The following is a 6,753-nucleotide window of genomic DNA, read 5'->3' on the forward strand; positions in this document are numbered from 1 at the left end:
TACGACACTACTACGTATATACGTACTAGTATTAGTGTTAGTGAGCTGAGAATAACTAGTATCGCGAGGGGGGGGGGGGGCACGAATCAAAGAACAAAATGCACAAAAATAATCTAATAGTGGCTACCATGTAATCAACAGATACATCTTTGCAAGTGAAAATATATATCATCCACTAATCCAAATGTAGTGCCTTAATATTGGCACTAATCCAAACGTAGTGCCTTAATACCGTTCCGTTTCAGCACAAATCCACACATTGTTATCCACATTCTGTCCAGCGCGGGGAATCGAACCCCGGATCTTAGTGTTGTGTATGTGTAAATTCACCGCTGACCCACGGAGGGGAAGTGCCCTAACTAATCCAGAGGTTTCAGTTTGATTTGGTTTAACGTTAAACACAAAGCTACGCAATGGGCTATGTCCACTATGGGTATCGAAAACTTTATAATCACGCAGGCTTACCGCTGAGTCGCTGGGGAGCATAGGTTTCAGAAACTTCCAATATATTTTCAGGAATCAAAACTATACGTATGAGTACGTATGTAACTACGGTCAATTGCGCACATGCTGTGCTTATATTTACTTAAATTATATTTCGTGCTAATAACTTTTTATTCATATAGAAACGTACTGTACTAACTCAAATGTATTCTACACTATAACCATGTGAAAATAACATATGTTGTACTTACTGTCTTTATCATTTTACTATAACATTCAAAAGAACTGCTTTGACGTTTTCCACCCTCATGGCGCACTTGCACCGACAATTAAAAAACAAATACGTCACACCACTAATTTTGTTATTTTAACAAAGTGAGACTGAAGCCACACACGAACAAACACCTGGAAAACATATAGTAGTAAACAGAGTCTCTAGTTTCACATTGAAATTGGTATTTCAACGTATTTTATTGTAACTGTGTATCTTCCAAAACGGTTAAACAAAAGTTTGATTTCTTTCTTTTTTGCGACACATTAATGTGACTAGTTAACCCTTTATATATATAACCCATAATCGAGGCCGAGTGACTTTGCGTAATGGACTGTGGATCTGAGGACTTGTGGTTCATGACCCGTTGCTATAAAAAAACAACAACAACAAAAAACGTGTTCCGCACTCTGGTACCGCGAGTACATTATAAGAGTGACAGTGAAATCCCTATTCAAGTTTTTTAGCCCTAGGTTTGGATTGATGGTGTTGACTAGCTACTTTCTCTCTGGTCTATCAGCTCGAGATTAGTGTTTTTTTGAACTGAAATTTGTATCCACTAATTTATTTTCTGTAAATTATTCAAAATATTATTATTTTTTTCTACGGGAAGAAAGAAGTTGTTAAATAATTCGTGTATCTTATGAATAACCCTTGTTCTGGAATTGTGAATAACGAAATTCCTAGTTCAAATAAAGCTTACAATAATATATACAATTGTTATAATATCACAAGAGGATATGTTCGCCAACAATGCTCTCTTTTTAGCTGTTAAATATTTCTGGGGTTAACAACAAATGTCGAATCTTCTAACAAAGCTTGTTTTGAGAAGTTTTGAGAAATACTCGAGTTTTCTCGTCAAATATATTCAGAAAATTTTTATCATTGTGTGTTGTTTTGATTATCCTAACTGCATCACGTGTATGAAAACTTTGTTTAAAAAAACGTTTCTGTATAAGTGCAAAGCTGTACAACGAGATATCTGCGTTGTGGCCACTGTATAATCGTGCCCCGAATCTTAGTGCTGTAGACCCTCAAGCTTACCGCTGAGCCACAAAAAGGGGGACATTTTCAAAAGTGAGTAACTTTTAGGTTACGTTTTCCATACTTCATTAACTCAGTTCTAAAAATGATTTTATAAATGGTAATCATAGATATGTCAAATGTACGACGCTACAACAATTGTTATGGTGTAAACGCCTTTCACAAGCTGGGGTCTAGATTAAGAACGTAGCGTTAAAATATAATAGGCCTAATCTAAAATCTATGATGCTGTTTGTTAATGTTCAAAATTAGTTGTCGTATGCATTGTTAATTTCAAATAGCACAGAAAAGAAAATCATAAACAGATCCCGAATCTTAGAATTGATTCGAACAAGGTGTTGGATCGTCGAAGCTGGCTTTGACGTTGTTGAGCTGCGAGCAAGATCAGAATCACAAAATTACAGAGGTTTCTTTCTTGACCGCCTAAATTATCAACAGGTCCCAGTAAACGCCACAAAGGCCTTCACCCAGATTGCTTTAAAATATTTGAATTTCCTACTTTGGCTATTTTTTGCTCTCTTTCCCTTTGGTATACGACTTTCCCACAAATTACCACAAGACCTTGGCGTCTGTTTCTAAGATTTTATCTAACACAATGTCCACGTTTTGTTGCATGGCAAGAGTGCGTGCTCTATTTCAGCGCCATATAGCTCCACCCACAGTTAACACGTAACAATCTGTAAAGTTCTCCAAGTCCACGCATTGAATATGATATAAAATAAAATAAAAAGGTATTGCAATATTTAAGGGCAAACCTGTTTATATCTGTTTGAAAGCGAACTCGGTAAATGTTATTCCAGCATATATCTACTAATATAAGTAGAAAAGCACTCATATTTCTAAATAAAGTCACTTTTGCATGCTTGTTTTCGTAACATTGTAACGCATTGTAACACTTGAGCTTGTTTTCGTTAAACAACAATGACAATACAACTCTTCTCGTTTCTATTGGAAGAGTGAAATATACATTTGTTTGTCTGTTTAAATAATGAGTTAAATCTGGAAGACTAAAATAGTCTTGTCTGTCATGAAGGAAGGGTTGTACTGCCCAAGTTTTACACTTTATCGTGTAGGAAGGACTTCCCATAAGATGTTAGGTCTACCTATTTCAGTTTATCATAAAGGAAACACTTCCTATATGTTGTTGTGTTTATTCATTACAGATTTTCACATAGAAAGGGCTTCCATAAGTAGTTCCTTCTACGTATTACAGTTTTTCACGTGGGAAGAAATTATTTATTGCAGATTTTAATGTGGAAAGGATTTATGTGTTATAGTTTTTCGCGTGGGAAGAACTTTCCATGAGAAGCTATGTCTACGTATTACAGTTTATAGTGTCGGAAGGACTTCCTATGACTTGTTATGTTTATTTATTACAGTTTCTCACGTAGGAAGAAATTATGTAGGAAAGACTTCCATAAGTAGTTCCCTCTATGTGGGAAGGACTTCCATAAGTAGTTCTGTCTGTGTAGGAAGAACTTCCATAAGTAGTTCCGTCTGTGTAGGAAGGACTTCCATAAGTAGTTCCGTCTGTGTAGGAAGGACCCTCATAAGTAGTTCCGTCTATGTAGGAAGGACTTCCACAAGTAGTTCTGTCTGTGTAGGAAGGACTTCCATAAGTAGTTCCGTCTATGTAGGAAGGACTTCATAAGTAGTTCCGTCTATGTAGGAATGACTTCAGTAAGTAGTTCCGTCTGTGTAGGAAGGACCCTCATATGTAGTTCCGTCTATGTAGGAAGGACTTCCATAAGTAGTTCTGTCTGTGTAGGAAGGACTTCCATAATTAGTTCCGTCTGTGTAGGAAGGACTTCTGTAAATAGTTCCGTCTGTGTAGGAAGGTCTCCCGTAAGTAGTTCCGTCTATGTAGGAACTTCCGTAAGTAGTTCCGTCTGTGTAGGTAGAACTTCCGTAAGTAATGCTGGAACGATCATAACGCTGGAACCACGTGTTGCTGATCGTCTTTTATTATCCTGCTCTAATCTCTATAGTCCTATTCTATCGGTGTATTTTCCTTTTCCATCTTTTGTGTTTAGCTCACCAACCAAAACTACAATACCCCCTGAGTTTATAAGTTTCAGAATTCTTCTGCCTAGTTGTAGAATTTTTCTATCCCCCCCACACAAGTTGGAGCGTACACCTGAACCCAGCAAATGTCATATTTAACTACAATAACATGTGAAATGATACAAAATCCGAACACATTTTTATTCTTCTTTACAGATTCTTTTCAGTTCAATTAGATCTAAACCTTCCACCAGGCTTCGCTTATTTACAGAACATTTAGTTTCATACCCTCCCTCTCATTCTTTATGTTCTCAAGTTTACTGAAATTAGATGTCCCTGTCTTAATTTTATTTGTTATTGACCCGTATCCCTCCCTGTGGAGCGTCTTGATTACAGTCTGGATTCACTTGTAGTACATGAAACTCACTACTGGGCGAAAGATATCCAGAATACCTCATTCACGACATTTGATACCTTTAAATTTTCATCCCTGAGCCAGGATAGACTAAGAATAAATAGTAATGGCGTCATTGGGTTCCCATATTTCTTAACGTCGGATGTTTTAAGGGGACGCCATTCCCAGAAACTCGCCTGCTCATATTCGCTAGTTTTTCGTCGCGATCTGAAATCTGCTTTTCCTCCGGAGAGAGTGCTTGTAACACTAGGTGGGGGTTCATAACAGATACTGTCAGCCGAAGCTCACTAGTCGTGGTAACATACACGTTGAAAATAGCCCATCTACTATTTCCACGTTTCAACATGTGACTTTGGGAGAGGCCTAAAGTTATGATATGACAAAGCAGTGAATCTTAGCTACATTAATTGAAATAAAGCTTTACTGCAGTTTTTATTTTTTCTCACATTTTTCTAGAAATAATTCGAAATCACCATCACTAATTAAGAGAATTATCCGAACAAAGGCAATAAAAAGTAATTTTAATGTCTATTATTTCCATTGTTGTACGTTGCTGGGAGACATGGTGATCGAAAGCTTACTCTATAAATTGTTTTGCTGTCGCTCTCCAGTAGCAGTTCACTTTGTTCGTTTCAGAATTTCACGCAAATCTGCATAAGGGCTATATGCGTTTAGCCATCCTTAATTTTGAACTGATATACTACAGGGAAGGCAACTAATCAACAGTACCAAACGCTAATTCCCGAGCTAGTCTAAACTGATTAAATAGTGGAATATTACTGTCATTATTACAGGGCACCCAAGGCTACAAAGTGCAGAGAACTTCCTTTTTGTAGCAACGGACACGGACCACGAACTCTTGGATTCACAGTCTAGTCTATACCCACTAGGCCACGCCCGATCCATAAAGTTCAGAGTGGTATTTCTGTGAATGGAATAGAACTATTTTTTTTTCACTAATGTTACTTTCGACAAAGAAATGTTTGATCGAATCAAATCCTGAATTTAAGAAATTATATCATTTTTTTTTAGTATTTTACTGCAGTAAGTTAAGGAATTACTCTTCCTATAGCTCATGTGATTTTTGTACAGTTTTTAAATATAAATTGGAGGATCAATGACTGCAAGGAGAATGCATTTAACGTATTATAAGCTGACCGTCTTAAGGAACTGAACACCCTGAATTATCTATGAAACATAAAATTTGTTATTTTATCAGTGATCTATCGTATTCAGATCAAAAGGAATGCGGAGTGTTTGGTGTCAGTGAGTTACGGTTTACTGATTATATAATGTGACACCTTAATCACTATTCTGCACAATTGGAGGCGCCCTCTCGTTTTCGCTTTCCATTTTATTTTATTTCATTTTTTACTTACTTAAACCTGAGGTATTAGGCAGCACGAAAATGTTTTCATGACTTGGACTTGGGAGTTTGACAACCCAGTTTTCAGTTTTGTATGCGATATCTCCTTTATGTTGTGAAATTTAAAGATCACGAAGGCACGTGTTTTCAAACAACAACTTTTGTGTAAAGAAAAAGAAAAGCAAAATATATGAGAGCGATCGCAGATACGTACCACGTTCTTTATAATAGCAACATCGCCTGGTGTTGAAAAGGCTATCTAATTATTATCTCTACGTAACAAAGATCATAAAATCAAATCAGTTTCCACTTTTCAACAGGTCCCAAAGCACAAACACGAAAACAAAGTCACTGGGGTAATAATGTCCCATTGCTTTTTTCACTTAACTTGAAAGCTGTGTTCAGTACGTAAAACGTTACAATAGGTACATACAACTAAACTTTGCATTACAAAAAAGTGAAGAAATAAATCTGCACATAAAAATTAAGCTTATGTAATGCATAATAATATTTTATATTCATACAACGACACAATTTCACGTGTTAGAGGACAACAACACTAAATCCGAAGACTAGCCGCTCTTCCCGGAAGTCTTGATGTTGGAGAAAGTAGTTTCGATAGACAACAGAAGACAACGTGATACTGGAGACGACGCTCGAATGTGGGTGTCCGAACTAGCTTTCCCAATATCTAAACTTCTGACCCTTACAGAAGATACATATGCACATATTTGTATATGTATGTATGTATATATATATATATATATATACGCATATGCCTTGCATAAGTAAGTAGAATCACAAAATTTGTACATCTATGCATACATACACAATACGAGACTTGTATACCTGAACATACACAACATAAAAACTGCTTACCTAAACATAACATAAAACTTTGTCAGAATTTAAAATATATATTCTACTTTTTGCCAATTGTCAAAATAAAAGGCTTAAATTATATTTCTTAATAGTATAAATATATACTATCTTGTTGTTTGACTTAGTATTCTTCTACAGTAGGTGTCTGTGACTTGTTAGCGAAAATTCAACGATGAATAAACAGCACACACTTCATTTGTTTTCAAAATAATGTATGTATATATTCGGAACAAGTTAAACGTACGTACAACAAAGTCTTCACACTATAGAGATTACAAGCATATCATAAACACTATTTATAAATAATTCTCTTCTTATAGTCAAAAG

This window comes from Limulus polyphemus, unplaced genomic scaffold, assembly GCF_000517525.1.
Source record: "Limulus polyphemus unplaced genomic scaffold, Limulus_polyphemus-2.1.2 Scaffold2329, whole genome shotgun sequence".
Classification (NCBI taxonomy): Eukaryota; Metazoa; Arthropoda; class Merostomata; order Xiphosura; family Limulidae; genus Limulus; species Limulus polyphemus.